General features: G+C 46.8%; 2 long non-coding RNA genes across 2 annotated transcripts; both read right to left on the minus strand.

Annotated features, from left to right (window-relative positions):
* Positions 1-7,282: 7,282 nt before the first annotated feature.
* On the minus strand, positions 7,283-8,345 carry LOC119617701. The gene is made up of 3 exons (XR_005234071.1): positions 7,882-8,345; positions 7,515-7,808; positions 7,283-7,439 (listed from the first exon to the last, which is right to left on the minus strand). It is a non-coding gene; the product is annotated as an uncharacterized LOC119617701 (long non-coding RNA).
* A 4,057-nt stretch (positions 8,346-12,402) lies between these two features.
* LOC119617702 lies at positions 12,403-13,227 on the minus strand. Its single transcript, XR_005234072.1, has 3 exons — positions 13,002-13,227; positions 12,635-12,928; positions 12,403-12,559 (listed from the first exon to the last, which is right to left on the minus strand). It is a non-coding gene; the product is annotated as an uncharacterized LOC119617702 (long non-coding RNA).
* Between the last annotated feature and the right edge of the window lie 2,404 nt (positions 13,228-15,631).

Here is a 15,631-nt window from a genome sequence, read left to right on the forward strand (position 1 = left end):
CTTTCAATCAAGTTGAGGTTCTGCGCTTCACCTGTGTTTTGTCAGTTTGCTCCAAAGCAGCAAACTGACAAAACTCTTGTTTTTCTTGAGGTGGTCCTACTGATGATGATCAGTTAATCAATACATCTGATCAGCAGCGTCTGGCTGATAATGAACCTCTGAAATGCTGTGAAAGCAGCAAGACTGGTACCAGTTTTTTTCACTCCCAGCTTTAACAGTTTGTTTCTGTTTCATAAATAATGAAATTATAATATTATTATAATTAATATTATGTCCTGATATGTAAAAACTGTAGAACTGTTTTCAAGTAAAAGTATTTCTGACCAAACTATATTTAATATTGTTTCGTAAAAAAAAGGCCCATATAATATTATTAAAGAGTTTTTATGTTCTTCCCATGCATGTTTGCGATGTTTAGGCATGGTTGTCTCTGTGTGACCCTGTGATGGACTGAGACGACTCAGGGATGTGTCCTGCCTCTCACTCGTTGACTGCTGGTGATTAACACCAGCTGCTTACGTCCATAGCACAAGATTAGGAGAGTAATGGAGGAAAAGATGAATGCAATATTAAGCGATATAGGAAACATCACATGATGTCTTTTTCTTTCCAAGCCCCCACCCTCCATCACCTCACCCCACCCGGCAGTCCAAGTCTCAGTCCAAGCTGCACTTAAAGGTTGGCCACCCTGCCTGCAGGAGGACCGCTGAGTCTTGTCCCAAAGAGCTGTTTTTTGGCTCTGGTTCTCCAGTGTTGGTTCGTTTGTCTATGGAGATGCTTATGGAAGAACAATATATTACCCCATATAGTTATTTTTATAAAGCTTTATTAGTAATCATAAGACTGTGGCAGTGACCACCCAGATACCACAGCCCCTGTATTGCTTTTTTTTTTTCAGTAAAATGACTTTTCTTTCTTTAATGAAGAAGCACAATCTTTGTAAAACTGACAAAGAACACAAGGCGTTGAATTGTATGCAGAATTTGTACATTTGAGTCTTAACTGTTTGCACAAATCTATAATTAAAGAAATCTGCTGCGTCAAATGAACACCGTGCTAGCATTTCCATAAATGAACACTTAAAATATGTAGAACATCATTCTGCTGTTGCACACACAATAAAACAAATCCAACTCATGGAGTAAGTAAATAAATTACATCCAAAGCAACAATGTATTCCACAGCAAGTAGAGAGGGATGTACAAACTGCACTCAACTCAGAGGGAAATTACGTAGATATATGTATGTTGTTCCATATCAAGCCCAAAAGAGTGCAGTATTGCACAAAACTTGAGTAATTTCAGCCTGCTTTCATACTGATGGCAGAATAGTAAAGCTACTTTTATTGGCTATATGTGTGTTCCAAAATCTCATCTTTTCAATCACATTAACTCCCAATTTTACCTAAATTCCCTTGACTTTTTGTAGATTTCTTCATTGAAAACTTTTTGTGAGTACCATATTTTTCTCTTTTAAAGGGGGAACAAAGGAAGCCTGCCTGGAGCTGTAAATATTGACTAGAATAAAGCAGATGTTCAGCAGTGGGGTCAGTTTTCTTCATCTCTTTAATGTAGTGGACCATCGTGAGAACATCAACACTGAAAAGGCCTCTGTGTGTGTGTGTGTGTGTGTGTGTGTGTGTGTGCGTATGTGTGTGTGTGTGTGTGTAGGACACCATCCCACTGGCTGTTACTGGTGCTGCTGCAATCTAACATTAATGAGGGTTGGCCTTAAAAATCAATCCTCATTTCTGGCTTTGGAAATATGAAATAAAGAAAAATCAGAAGAAAAAAAAATCAGCAAAGACAACAAAATAATATGATTTTACAAATGATCTTATCTTTGAAAACGTAGTAAGAGGGAAACAGTTAGTTTTGTTAGTTTGAAAGGTGCAGATTAAGCCTCACTCTCAGCCTCACAGATATTAGTATCTTCTGCATCCTTTGAGACGACCTTTCTAGCATCCACCAATAGATCTGGCATATTTGAATAACATATAAAGTAATACTGTTACATCACGGTATTTTAGACATTATATATCAAACTGTTCTAAGTGTATCCAGTTAAATACTTACCTTTACCATGTTGCACAATCTGGCTGAACTGTCCTCCTGAGGAGCCATCACTTGGTCCTGGAGAGCTCTGATTTGGGCCGCGGATGAACCTGAACTCATCACCTGCTCCTGTCATATTGGGTCCTAGTGAACGCACCCACATGCAAGAACACAACCAGTTGAGCGAATCACAATAATAAAGTTTATTAAATAAAGAGAAGTGGTGGGAGATCTGGATACGGGGTTGGAACTGCAAGGTCATCAACTGTTAAATGAGAGGACAGATGTGAATAGCAGTCGGTGGCAGATGGATCATGCAGAGATAGTCGGTGAATCTTACTTGGGTAAAGGGGTGAAATGGGTTTGATTGTTGCCTGAGGTTGCGACGGAAGACTGAGGTCCAGAGCTCGCTAATCCGGCGAGCGGTGCACGTTGGAGGACGGACAGGTAAGAGCGGCTGTAGCGGACGGCTGGCAAACGGAGAGCTCGATTCATCCAGGGGCGAGGGTACTGGCTTCCAACAGGTACTACCTGAGGCGTCAGAGGGGGTAACGGTTCCTCGGGAGGCTGACCGGAGCGGAGATCACTCGGAGACTTGTATCCACAGGCTACACGCTGGGAGACGGCAGAAAACCTGACGAGAGGGAAACACATCGGGAGATCACTCAGGTGAATAACTCAGAGGGTCTAGCTCAGAGAAAGTTTACCATTCTAGGTTAACACTCAGGCACCGGAGTGTTTGCCAGCCGCAGCATAAATACTCCACTTCAGCCCTCTTCAAATTAGCCACAGGTGCGTCAACAGGGTCTGCCACCGCATGTTCCAGGGGCTCAGCCCATCGAGGACCTCTGCTGGATGGTGAGGAAACAGCAGGCAACAAAACAAAACCCAACCCCAAGATTACAAAAAAAAACAAAACAAAAACACTGATCCCAACAGTACTCCCCCCTCAACGGTTGCCACCCGGCAACCGCGAAGAGGAAGCCCGGGACGAAACAAAATCTCTTATCAGAGTGGAATCCAAAATAAAGGAGCGGGGGACCCAGGAACGCTCCTCCGGACCGTAGCCCTCCCAGTCGACGAGGTACTGGTAGCCCCGACCTCGCCGACGGGAGGCCACGATCCGACGGACGGAGTAGGCTGGATGACCATCAATAATCCGGGTGGGAGGAGGGGGTTCGGTCGGAGGGCACAACTCACTGGTCAGGACAGGTTTCAGCTGTGAAACATGGAAGGTTGAGTGTATACGAAGGGATGAGGGAAGACGGAGACGCACTGCTGCTGGATTGATTATGGACAGGATTTCAAAAGGTCCAATGAATTTAGGTGCCAATTTCTTAGCCATGGCCTTGAGAGGGATATCACGGGTGGAGAGCCATACCTTTTGCCCAACAGTATATGCTGGTGCAGCAGAGCGTCTACGATCAGCTACGCGTTTGTTTTGGGCCGCTGTGTTATGGAGGGCTGCGATGGTTTCTCTCCAAATCTTCTGGGAGCGACGGATCTGGTGTTGCACAGAGGTCACCGAAATGTCCTTCTCATCAGAGGGGAGGAGTGGTGGTTGATATCCTAGAGAGACTTCAAAAGGGGAAAAACCTGTCGCAGCAGACACGTGAGAGTTATGGGCGTATTCAACCCAGGGCAAAAATTGGACCCAGTCAACAGGATTGGAAGAAGTGAAACATCTGAGAGTTGCTTCCAGCTCCTGGTTCATTCGTTCAGTTTGTCCGTTAGTTTGGGGGTGATGGCCTGATGTGAGGGTTACCTTGGCTTCTAAAGCTGCACAAAACTCTCTCCACACTTGAGAGATAAACTGAGGACCTCGATCAGACAGGATCTCCTGGGGAATGCCATGAAGGCGAAAGACGTGTTTGATGAGGAGATGGGCGGTCTGAGAAGAAGTGGGTAACTTGCGGAGAGGAACTAGATGGCAGGCTTTCGAAAAACGGTCTATTACAGTAAGAATAGTAGTCATACCCTTGGAATTGGGTAGGCCTGTAACAAAATCCATGGCAATATGGGACCATGGGCGCTGGGGTGTAGGCAGTGGTTGGAGGAGTCCTGCCGGGGGCTGATGAGAAGACTTATTACGGGAGCAAACAGGACAGGCAAGTACAAACTCTTTGACATCTTTGTGTATAGATGGCCACCAAAACCTTCGATTTACGAGTGCAATAGTACGACTGATACCTGGATGGGCTGAGAATTTGGATGCATGGATCCACTGGAGAAACCGGGGCTTAATTGCTGCAGGAACAAACAATTTACCTGGTGGGCATGACTCGGGGGGAGGTTCAGACTGTTGTGACTGACGGATCAGGTCTTCGATCTCCCAAGTAACCCCTCCAACCGTGCAACTGGGAGGGAGGAGGGGAGCCGGACCGTCTTCAGCGTCGTCGGGGGTGTGTAACCTGGACAGCGCATCAGGCTTGATGTTCTTTGAGCCTGGTCGGTAAGAAATGGACAGATTAAAACGGGAAAAGAACAATGACCATCTGGACTGTCGGGGGTTGGATCTCTTGGCAGCTTGAAGGTATGACAGATTCTTGTGATCCGTCCAAACTAAGACGGGGTGCTCCGCCCCCTCTAACCAGTGTCGCCATTCCTCAAGAGCTAACTTGATGGCTAACAACTCTCTGTCTCCGACATCATAGTTGCGTTCAGGAGGGGTCAACCTGCGTGAGAAGAAGGCACAAGGGTGAGTCTTTCCATCCGTTTCTAACACCTGAGACAGCACTGCTCCAACTCCCGAGTCTGAGGCATCAACCTCTACTATGAACTGTCTCTTGAGGTCAGGCTGAACCAAAACAGGGGCTTTGGAGAACAGCGTTTTCAACTGCATGAAGGCAGACTCGGCTTGGGGAGTCCAAGTAAAGACTGACTTAGTGGAGGTGAGCGCCGTTAGTGGCGCAGCCGTCTGGCTGTAGTTGCGGATGAATCTACGGTAGAAATTAGCGAATCCAAGAAAGCGTTGAAGTTGCTTGCGGGTGTCTGGTCTGGGCCACTCGATAACAGCCTTGATCTTGTCCTCTGAAGGCCTTACCTGTCCGCCCTCAAGCACATAACCCAGGAATGTAACTGACGGACGGTGGAACTCGCACTTCTCTGCTTTTACAAATAGCCTGTTTTCTAGGAGACGCTGAAGAACTAGGCGAACATGTTTCTTATGTTCTTCTAGGGACTTGGAATAAATTAGAATGTCATCAAGATAGACGAAGACAAAATCATTAATGAAATCTCTCAGAACATCATTGACTAAAGCCTGGAAAAAGGCTGGCGCGTTTGACAAGCCAAATGGCATCACTAAATATTCATAGTGGCCTATGGGTGTTTTGAAGGCCGTCTTCCATTCGTCGCCTTCACGTATACGTAGCAGGTGGTAAGCATTTCGGAGATCCAACTTGGAAAAAATGACGGCGCCCTGAACGGGTTCAAAAGCTGAAGACAACAGGGGAAGGGGATACTTGTTTTTAATGGTTATCTGGTTTAGGCCTCTGTAGTCAATGCATGGCCTAAGCGAACCATCTTTCTTGCCTACAAAAAAGAAACCTGCAGCTAGTGGTGAGGAAGATGTCCGAATGATTCCTGCTGCTACAGAGTCGTTGATATATCTTTCCATTGCCTCACGTTCAGGTTTGGAGATGTTATAAAGTCGACTGTTAGGAAGTGGGGCCCCAGGCAACAAATCTATGGCGCAGTCATAAGGACGATGCGGAGGTAGTGTGAGTGCTTTATTTTTGCTAAAGACGGGAGCTAAATCATGGTAGTCATCAGGGACTGCGGAGAGGTCTGGGGAGTCCGTCACTTGAGGCTCTGTTGCCACAGGACTGGGGGGAACGGCAGCATGGAGGCAGGCTGAATGGCAGTGACTTGCCCAAGCCTCAATGTGGGATTCTGACCAGTTAATGTGTGGGTTGTGTTGGGTTAACCAGTTGAACCCGAGGACTACTGAGGAGCTTGCTGCTGGGAAAACATAAAATGAGATGTGTTCAGTGTGATTACCAGAGATGATTAAACGGACTGGTTTGGTTCTGTGAGTGATTCTGGGCAGAGCCTCTCCGTTGAGAGCTGAAACCCTGAGGGGAACGGCCAGTGGGTCAACTTCAATCCCCATCTGCTTAACCAGGTCAGAATCGATAAGATTCTGCTCGCATCCTGAGTCTATGAACACAGACAAAGGGAGAGATTGGTTATTATAAAACAATGTAGCTGGAATGAGTAGGCGAGATTTCTTTTCTTGATGTTGGTCCGGCAGACTCCTCACCCTTACTGTCGGACCTGCGGGTTTAACCGGAGGGGGCATTTTGCAATGAAATGGGTGGGATCGCCACAATACAAACAGAGACGTGAGATCATTCTTTTACGCCTTTCTTCGGGTGTCAATCGTGCGTGTCCCACCTGCATAGGCTCCGGATCTGCTGGGGCTGAGGGTCCAGGCTCAACTTGTGGGGCGGAAGGTGTCGCAGAGGTAAAGGTCTTCACTGAGTAGTTCCTTCGAAGTCTTTCTCGGGTTCTGGCTCGAATTCTGTTGTCCAATTTTATTGTGAGGTTAATAAACTCCTCCAAAGACTCTGGCTCATCTAGAGTTGATAATTCATCCTTGACTTGCTCACTCAAAGCATGAAAATATGCACTCTTTAAGGCAGCTGCATTCCAGTTTGTTGCTGCCGCTTTAATCCTAAAGTCAATAGCAAACTCAGAGACACTTCTTGACCCTTGCTTTAGGTTCCATAACTCACGAGAAACTGACGTCTTGTCAATTGATTGACAAAAAACCTGTTTTAATTCAGCCAGAAACTCAGGAAAGGAACAGCCAAAATCAGTGGGGGAAGGAAACCTTGCCTCAGCCCACTCCAGGGCTCTACCGGAAAGCAGTGAGAGAACATAGGCTATCTTAGCATTATCATGCGGAAAACTTTGCGGGGAATGGTTGAAAATTATTGAGCATTGGAGCAGGAAACCACGACACTTGTGAACCTCACCTGAAAATTTTTCTGGTGTAGGTGGATGTATCTCGGAAAATGTGGGCCGGGCTGGCGGAATGGAAGCGGCTGGCGGAGGTGGAGGACTCGGTTCCTGTGAAACAGGGTTCTGCAGAAAGTTTGAAATTTCAGAAAGTTGGCGGTTAGTCTCAGCCTGTCGGGTTCCCAATTCTCGAAGGGCAGCGTCGTGAGACTGAATGAGGGCATGTTGCTCGGACAACGCCCTCCTGATTGCGTCTGCCGGGGTAACTTGTTGGCCTGAGTGTTCTGTCATATTGGGTCCTAGTGAACGCACCCACATGCAAGAACACAACCAGTTGAGCGAATCACAATAATAAAGTTTATTAAATAAAGAGAAGTGGTGGGAGATCTGGATACGGGGTTGGAACTGCAAGGTCATCAACTGTTAAATGAGAGGACAGATGTGAATAGCAGTCGGTGGCAGATGGATCATACAGAGATAGTCGGTGAATCTTACTTGGGTAAAGGGGTGAAATGGGTTTGATTGTTGCCTGAGGTTGCGACGGAAGACTGAGGTCCAGAGCTCGCTAATCCGGCGAGCGGTGCACGTTGGAGGACGGACAGGTAAGAGCGGCTGTAGCGGACGGCTGGCAAACGGAGAGCTCGATTCATCCAGGGGCGAGGGTACTGGCTTCCAACAGGTACTACCTGAGGCGTCAGAGGGGGTAACGGTTCCTCGGGAGGCTGACCGGAGCGGAGATCACTCGGAGACTTGTATCCACAGGCTACACGCTGGGAGACGGCAGAAAACCTGACGAGAGGGAAACACATCGGGAGATCACTCAGGTGAATAACTCAGAGGGTCTAGCTCAGAGAAAGTTTACCATTCTAGGTTAACACTCAGGCACCGGAGTGTTTGCCAGCCGCAGCATAAATACTCCACTTCAGCCCTCTTCAAATTAGCCACAGGTGCGTCAACAGGGTCTGCCACCGCATGTTCCAGGGGCTCAGCCCATCGAGGACCTCTGCTGGATGGTGAGGAAACAGCAGGCAACAAAACAAAACCCAACCCCAAGATTACAAAAAAAAACAAAACAAAAACACTGATCCCAACAGTACTCCCCCCTCAACGGTTGCCACCCGGCAACCGCGAAGAGGAAGCCCGGGACGAAACAAAATCTCTTATCAGAGTGGAATCCAAAATAAAGGAGCGGGGGACCCAGGAACGCTCCTCCGGACCGTAGCCCTCCCAGTCGACGAGGTACTGGTAGCCCCGACCTCGCCGACGGGAGGCCACGATCCGACGGACGGAGTAGGCTGGATGACCATCAATAATCCGGGTGGGAGGAGGGGGTTCGGTCGGAGGGCACAACTCACTGGTCAGGACAGGTTTCAGCTGTGAAACATGGAAGGTTGAGTGTATACGAAGGGATGAGGGAAGACGGAGACGCACTGCTGCTGGATTGATTATGGACAGGATTTCAAAAGGTCCAATGAATTTAGGTGCCAATTTCTTAGCCATGGCCTTGAGAGGGATATCACGGGTGGAGAGCCATACCTTTTGCCCAACAGTATATGCTGGTGCAGCAGAGCGTCTACGATCAGCTACGCGTTTGTTTTGGGCCGCTGTGTTATGGAGGGCTGCGATGGTTTCTCTCCAAATCTTCTGGGAGCGACGGATCTGGTGTTGCACAGAGGTCACCGAAATGTCCTTCTCATCAGAGGGGAGGAGTGGTGGTTGATATCCTAGAGAGACTTCAAAAGGGGAAAAACCTGTCGCAGCAGACACGTGAGAGTTATGGGCGTATTCAACCCAGGGCAAAAATTGGACCCAGTCAACAGGATTGGAAGAAGTGAAACATCTGAGAGTTGCTTCCAGCTCCTGGTTCATTCGTTCAGTTTGTCCGTTAGTTTGGGGGTGATGGCCTGATGTGAGGGTTACCTTGGCTTCTAAAGCTGCACAAAACTCTCTCCACACTTGAGAGATAAACTGAGGACCTCGATCAGACAGGATCTCCTGGGGAATGCCATGAAGGCGAAAGACGTGTTTGATGAGGAGATGGGCGGTCTGAGAAGAAGTGGGTAACTTGCGGAGAGGAACTAGATGGCAGGCTTTCGAAAAACGGTCTATTACAGTAAGAATAGTAGTCATACCCTTGGAATTGGGTAGGCCTGTAACAAAATCCATGGCAATATGGGACCATGGGCGCTGGGGTGTAGGCAGTGGTTGGAGGAGTCCTGCCGGGGGCTGATGAGAAGACTTATTACGGGAGCAAACAGGACAGGCAAGTACAAACTCTTTGACATCTTTGTGTATAGATGGCCACCAAAACCTTCGATTTACGAGTGCAATAGTACGACTGATACCTGGATGGGCTGAGAATTTGGATGCATGGATCCACTGGAGAAACCGGGGCTTAATTGCTGCAGGAACAAACAATTTACCTGGTGGGCATGACTCGGGGGGAGGTTCAGACTGTTGTGACTGACGGATCAGGTCTTCGATCTCCCAAGTAACCCCTCCAACCGTGCAACTGGGAGGGAGGAGGGGAGCCGGACCGTCTTCAGCGTCGTCGGGGGTGTGTAACCTGGACAGCGCATCAGGCTTGATGTTCTTTGAGCCTGGTCGGTAAGAAATGGACAGATTAAAACGGGAAAAGAACAATGACCATCTGGACTGTCGGGGGTTGGATCTCTTGGCAGCTTGAAGGTATGACAGATTCTTGTGATCCGTCCAAACTAAGACGGGGTGCTCCGCCCCCTCTAACCAGTGTCGCCATTCCTCAAGAGCTAACTTGATGGCTAACAACTCTCTGTCTCCGACATCATAGTTGCGTTCAGGAGGGGTCAACCTGCGTGAGAAGAAGGCACAAGGGTGAGTCTTTCCATCCGTTTCTAACACCTGAGACAGCACTGCTCCAACTCCCGAGTCTGAGGCATCAACCTCTACTATGAACTGTCTCTTGAGGTCAGGCTGAACCAAAACAGGGGCTTTGGAGAACAGCGTTTTCAACTGCATGAAGGCAGACTCGGCTTGGGGAGTCCAAGTAAAGACTGACTTAGTGGAGGTGAGCGCCGTTAGTGGCGCAGCCGTCTGGCTGTAGTTGCGGATGAATCTACGGTAGAAATTAGCGAATCCAAGAAAGCGTTGAAGTTGCTTGCGGGTGTCTGGTCTGGGCCACTCGATAACAGCCTTGATCTTGTCCTCTGAAGGCCTTACCTGTCCGCCCTCAAGCACATAACCCAGGAATGTAACTGACGGACGGTGGAACTCGCACTTCTCTGCTTTTACAAATAGCCTGTTTTCTAGGAGACGCTGAAGAACTAGGCGAACATGTTTCTTATGTTCTTCTAGGGACTTGGAATAAATTAGAATGTCATCAAGATAGACGAAGACAAAATCATTAATGAAATCTCTCAGAACATCATTGACTAAAGCCTGGAAAAAGGCTGGCGCGTTTGACAAGCCAAATGGCATCACTAAATATTCATAGTGGCCTATGGGTGTTTTGAAGGCCGTCTTCCATTCGTCGCCTTCACGTATACGTAGCAGGTGGTAAGCATTTCGGAGATCCAACTTGGAAAAAATGACGGCGCCCTGAACGGGTTCAAAAGCTGAAGACAACAGGGGAAGGGGATACTTGTTTTTAATGGTTATCTGGTTTAGGCCTCTGTAGTCAATGCATGGCCTAAGCGAACCATCTTTCTTGCCTACAAAAAAGAAACCTGCAGCTAGTGGTGAGGAAGATGTCCGAATGATTCCTGCTGCTACAGAGTCGTTGATATATCTTTCCATTGCCTCACGTTCAGGTTTGGAGATGTTATAAAGTCGACTGTTAGGAAGTGGGGCCCCAGGCAACAAATCTATGGCGCAGTCATAAGGACGATGCGGAGGTAGTGTGAGTGCTTTATTTTTGCTAAAGACGGGAGCTAAATCATGGTAGTCATCAGGGACTGCGGAGAGGTCTGGGGAGTCCGTCACTTGAGGCTCTGTTGCCACAGGACTGGGGGGAACGGCAGCATGGAGGCAGGCTGAATGGCAGTGACTTGCCCAAGCCTCAATGTGGGATTCTGACCAGTTAATGTGTGGGTTGTGTTGGGTTAACCAGTTGAACCCGAGGACTACTGAGGAGCTTGCTGCTGGGAAAACATAAAATGAGATGTGTTCAGTGTGATTACCAGAGATGATTAAACGGACTGGTTTGGTTCTGTGAGTGATTCTGGGCAGAGCCTCTCCGTTGAGAGCTGAAACCCTGAGGGGAACGGCCAGTGGGTCAACTTCAATCCCCATCTGCTTAACCAGGTCAGAATCGATAAGATTCTGCTCGCATCCTGAGTCTATGAACACAGACAAAGGGAGAGATTGGTTATTATAAAACAATGTAGCTGGAATGAGTAGGCGAGATTTCTTTTCTTGATGTTGGTCCGGCAGACTCCTCACCCTTACTGTCGGACCTGCGGGTTTAACCGGAGGGGGCATTTTGCAATGAAATGGGTGGGATCGCCACAATACAAACAGAGACGTGAGATCATTCTTTTACGCCTTTCTTCGGGTGTCAATCGTGCGTGTCCCACCTGCATAGGCTCCGGATCTGCTGGGGCTGAGGGTCCAGGCTCAACTTGTGGGGCGGAAGGTGTCGCAGAGGTAAAGGTCTTCACTGAGTAGTTCCTTCGAAGTCTTTCTCGGGTTCTGGCTCGAATTCTGTTGTCCAATTTTATTGTGAGGTTAATAAACTCCTCCAAAGACTCTGGCTCATCTAGAGTTGATAATTCATCCTTGACTTGCTCACTCAAAGCATGAAAATATGCACTCTTTAAGGCAGCTGCATTCCAGTTTGTTGCTGCCGCTTTAATCCTAAAGTCAATAGCAAACTCAGAGACACTTCTTGACCCTTGCTTTAGGTTCCATAACTCACGAGAAACTGACGTCTTGTCAATTGATTGACAAAAAACCTGTTTTAATTCAGCCAGAAACTCAGGAAAGGAACAGCCAAAATCAGTGGGGGAAGGAAACCTTGCCTCAGCCCACTCCAGGGCTCTACCGGAAAGCAGTGAGAGAACATAGGCTATCTTAGCATTATCATGCGGAAAACTTTGCGGGGAATGGTTGAAAATTATTGAGCATTGGAGCAGGAAACCACGACACTTGTGAACCTCACCTGAAAATTTTTCTGGTGTAGGTGGATGTATCTCGGAAAATGTGGGCCGGGCTGGCGGAATGGAAGCGGCTGGCGGAGGTGGAGGACTCGGTTCCTGTGAAACAGGGTTCTGCAGAAAGTTTGAAATTTCAGAAAGTTGGCGGTTAGTCTCAGCCTGTCGGGTTCCCAATTCTCGAAGGGCAGCGTCGTGAGACTGAATGAGGGCATGTTGCTCGGACAACGCCCTCCTGATTGCGTCTGCCGGGGTAACTTGTTGGCCTGAGTGTTCTGTCATATTGGGTCCTAGTGAACGCACCCACATGCAAGAACACAACCAGTTGAGCGAATCACAATAATAAAGTTTATTAAATAAAGAGAAGTGGTGGGAGATCTGGATACGGGGTTGGAACTGCAAGGTCATCAACTGTTAAATGAGAGGACAGATGTGAATAGCAGTCGGTGGCAGATGGATCATACAGAGATAGTCGGTGAATCTTACTTGGGTAAAGGGGTGAAATGGGTTTGATTGTTGCCTGAGGTTGCGACGGAAGACTGAGGTCCAGAGCTCGCTAATCCGGCGAGCGGTGCACGTTGGAGGACGGACAGGTAAGAGCGGCTGTAGCGGACGGCTGGCAAACGGAGAGCTCGATTCATCCAGGGGCGAGGGTACTGGCTTCCAACAGGTACTACCTGAGGCGTCAGAGGGGGTAACGGTTCCTCGGGAGGCTGACCGGAGCGGAGATCACTCGGAGACTTGTATCCACAGGCTACACGCTGGGAGACGGCAGAAAACCTGACGAGAGGGAAACACATCGGGAGATCACTCAGGTGAATAACTCAGAGGGTCTAGCTCAGAGAAAGTTTACCATTCTAGGTTAACACTCAGGCACCGGAGTGTTTGCCAGCCGCAGCATAAATACTCCACTTCAGCCCTCTTCAAATTAGCCACAGGTGCGTCAACAGGGTCTGCCACCGCATGTTCCAGGGGCTCAGCCCATCGAGGACCTCTGCTGGATGGTGAGGAAACAGCAGGCAACAAAACAAAACCCAACCCCAAGATTACAAAAAAAAACAAAACAAAAACACTGATCCCAACAGCTCTGAGTTCAATCTCTGTTACCATGGTGATCTAACCAGGCGTAAACTGAGCCTCTGTTACCATAGTGATCTAAGCAGACTCAAAGAAATCCTCCTCTGTGATTCCGAAAACTCAGACTTTCAGCTCATCATAGCAGCTAAACTGTTAACCTGACTTCTGAGTCCAGCCCTCTGGTGATCCCTAACCAGCATCAAAACCTCAGGAAAATTAATAAAAAAAACCAAACAAACAAACAAAAAAAAAAACTACTGAACTTTTCTTAAACAGAAATCTGATATATATTCATACCTTCCACTGATTTAAAAGTCATATTCATATTTTTGTATGTATCTGTTAGTATTAACTGTCTCATTGTGTCGACAAGAATGAACTGTGATCAAAATTCATAGCAGGGCATGTCATTTAAAAGTTTTTCTAGGAGCTTTGTGGGGTTCTTTCAACATGTTGTTGAACAAATTGAGCCCTATAGGATGGTCTGAATTGGAATGACAATTTATACTCTCTGTTTGAATCCCTCCCATGCCAGAATTGAAGTGTGCTAGATACTTAATTGTAGCTATGGCCCCATGAACAATCAGCCACTGGAGGTTGCCTACTTGTTTTTCAACAGGGGCTTTGTACAGGGACCACCAACTGCTCTTTTGGGAAGATTCAGTTAAAAGGGCTTCTCTACCTCTCTCTTGAGGGCTTCAGGTGGGTTAAAACTTTCACACTGACAAAATAGAGAGCATTCTCCCTCAAGTCTTCAAAGGAAAACAACTTCATATCATATCCCAGGCATCCAGCTTTCTTCAGAAGTCCACAAGCAGTGTCCGACCATGGCAGAGCTGCAGATCAGTATCTGAACTGTTTGCAGGTTGAAAGCTGCTATTTAAGATGAAATATCTATCAGGCCATGACTCCCTTCCTCCACCGGCAGATAGACAAGAAATCTACTACTGTTTCATTTTGTTAGGTCGTTTGGATCAGGTAACACTATCAAGTCCAAGCCAAAGTGCTGAGGAAACCAAGTTATTAACCACCAGAACTCTCCCCCAATATAAAAGCTAAGGCAGCAGCCATTTCCATTTGGACAGTCTACTACACACCGATTCCACGACACTCTCCCAATTCTTTCTCTTTCTCTTTTTCTTTCTCTTGCCTTCCCCAATTCAGATTACCAGGTTATTTTGGTATGTCTTTATTTATCCATTGACCAACCAGCAAAACTGTATTTTTACTTCAGATGACTTTAACTGAAGATGTACTTCAATGCAGGTTTAGACTGTTACACTGCATATCTGACTGATTTCCTATTAATCATTTCCTATGTCCTAACTACTTTAGGACAGTTGTCGGACATGGATGTCCGACAACTGTCCTAAAGTAGTTAGGACATCCATGTCTAATGTTTCTCTGAACATTTCCTGGGAAACTCAGCCCACCACCTACCTTAACTAAACTAAATGCTTATTTACACAATAAACTTAACAGTCATACAAAACTATCTCCAAACCCAAAAGCTTTCAGTGTGGAAAAAAGAAAACTGTGGTCTACTCTTCCCACTTTCAACGCTTGACCCCTCCATCTTTGTCCCCTGCTCCTCTGTCTTACATCAGTTTGAGCCTACCTCTCCTACATTTTTAAAAGAAGTGGTTAATCATCTGAAGCCCTCAGGTTTCCTTGCTGACCCTATCTCTGCATCTATTTTAAAGAGGTTTACCCTCAGTAGGACCCTCTATCCTTGTTTGATAAAAGCAGTACTGCTTCCAGTGCTGCATGTTTTTAAACATGCAACAGTACATTTATTGATTCAAAAACCTGGACTCAACCCTTTGGTCTAATCAAAGTTTAGACCTATCTTAAAACTTTCCTTTTGTTTTTCCAAAAATCTTGGAGAAATCTTGAAATCTTTATTCAATTAAATGTATTTCTGAGTAAAAATGGCAATTTGAAAGCCTTCCAGTCTGGTTTTAAACATTTACACAACAATGAAACAGCGTCGTTAATAGTTTGTAATGATATCCTTTTATATACTGATGATATCCTTTGTCTTTGTAGAAGTGTTTCACTGTAGAAGCTGACATGTGTTGAAAAATTGTTTTCTAAATTACTTTATTTTCCGGTCTATAAGGCGTGCTTAAAAGCCTTCAATTTTCTCAAAAAACTGCAGTGCGCCTTGTAATCCGGCGCATCTTATATATGTAAGAAGTCGCAGATTTAAGGGTAACGGTGGAGGCGTTTATACTTACGTCGGTGCAGTATTCTTCCGTGAGTTTTGAACCCTTTGATTATCTTTGTGATCTCTTATAGAGGGATCATATAAATGCTGGTACACGCAAACCAGCTCCTAGAGCAGAGGTCCCCAACCGCTCTGTGGGTCATTTGGTACCGGGCCACACTGAACGAATAATTAAT

The sequence above is a fragment of the Kryptolebias marmoratus genome, linkage group LG15 (assembly GCF_001649575.2).
Source record: "Kryptolebias marmoratus isolate JLee-2015 linkage group LG15, ASM164957v2, whole genome shotgun sequence".
Lineage (NCBI taxonomy): Eukaryota > Metazoa > Chordata > Actinopteri > Cyprinodontiformes > Rivulidae > Kryptolebias > Kryptolebias marmoratus.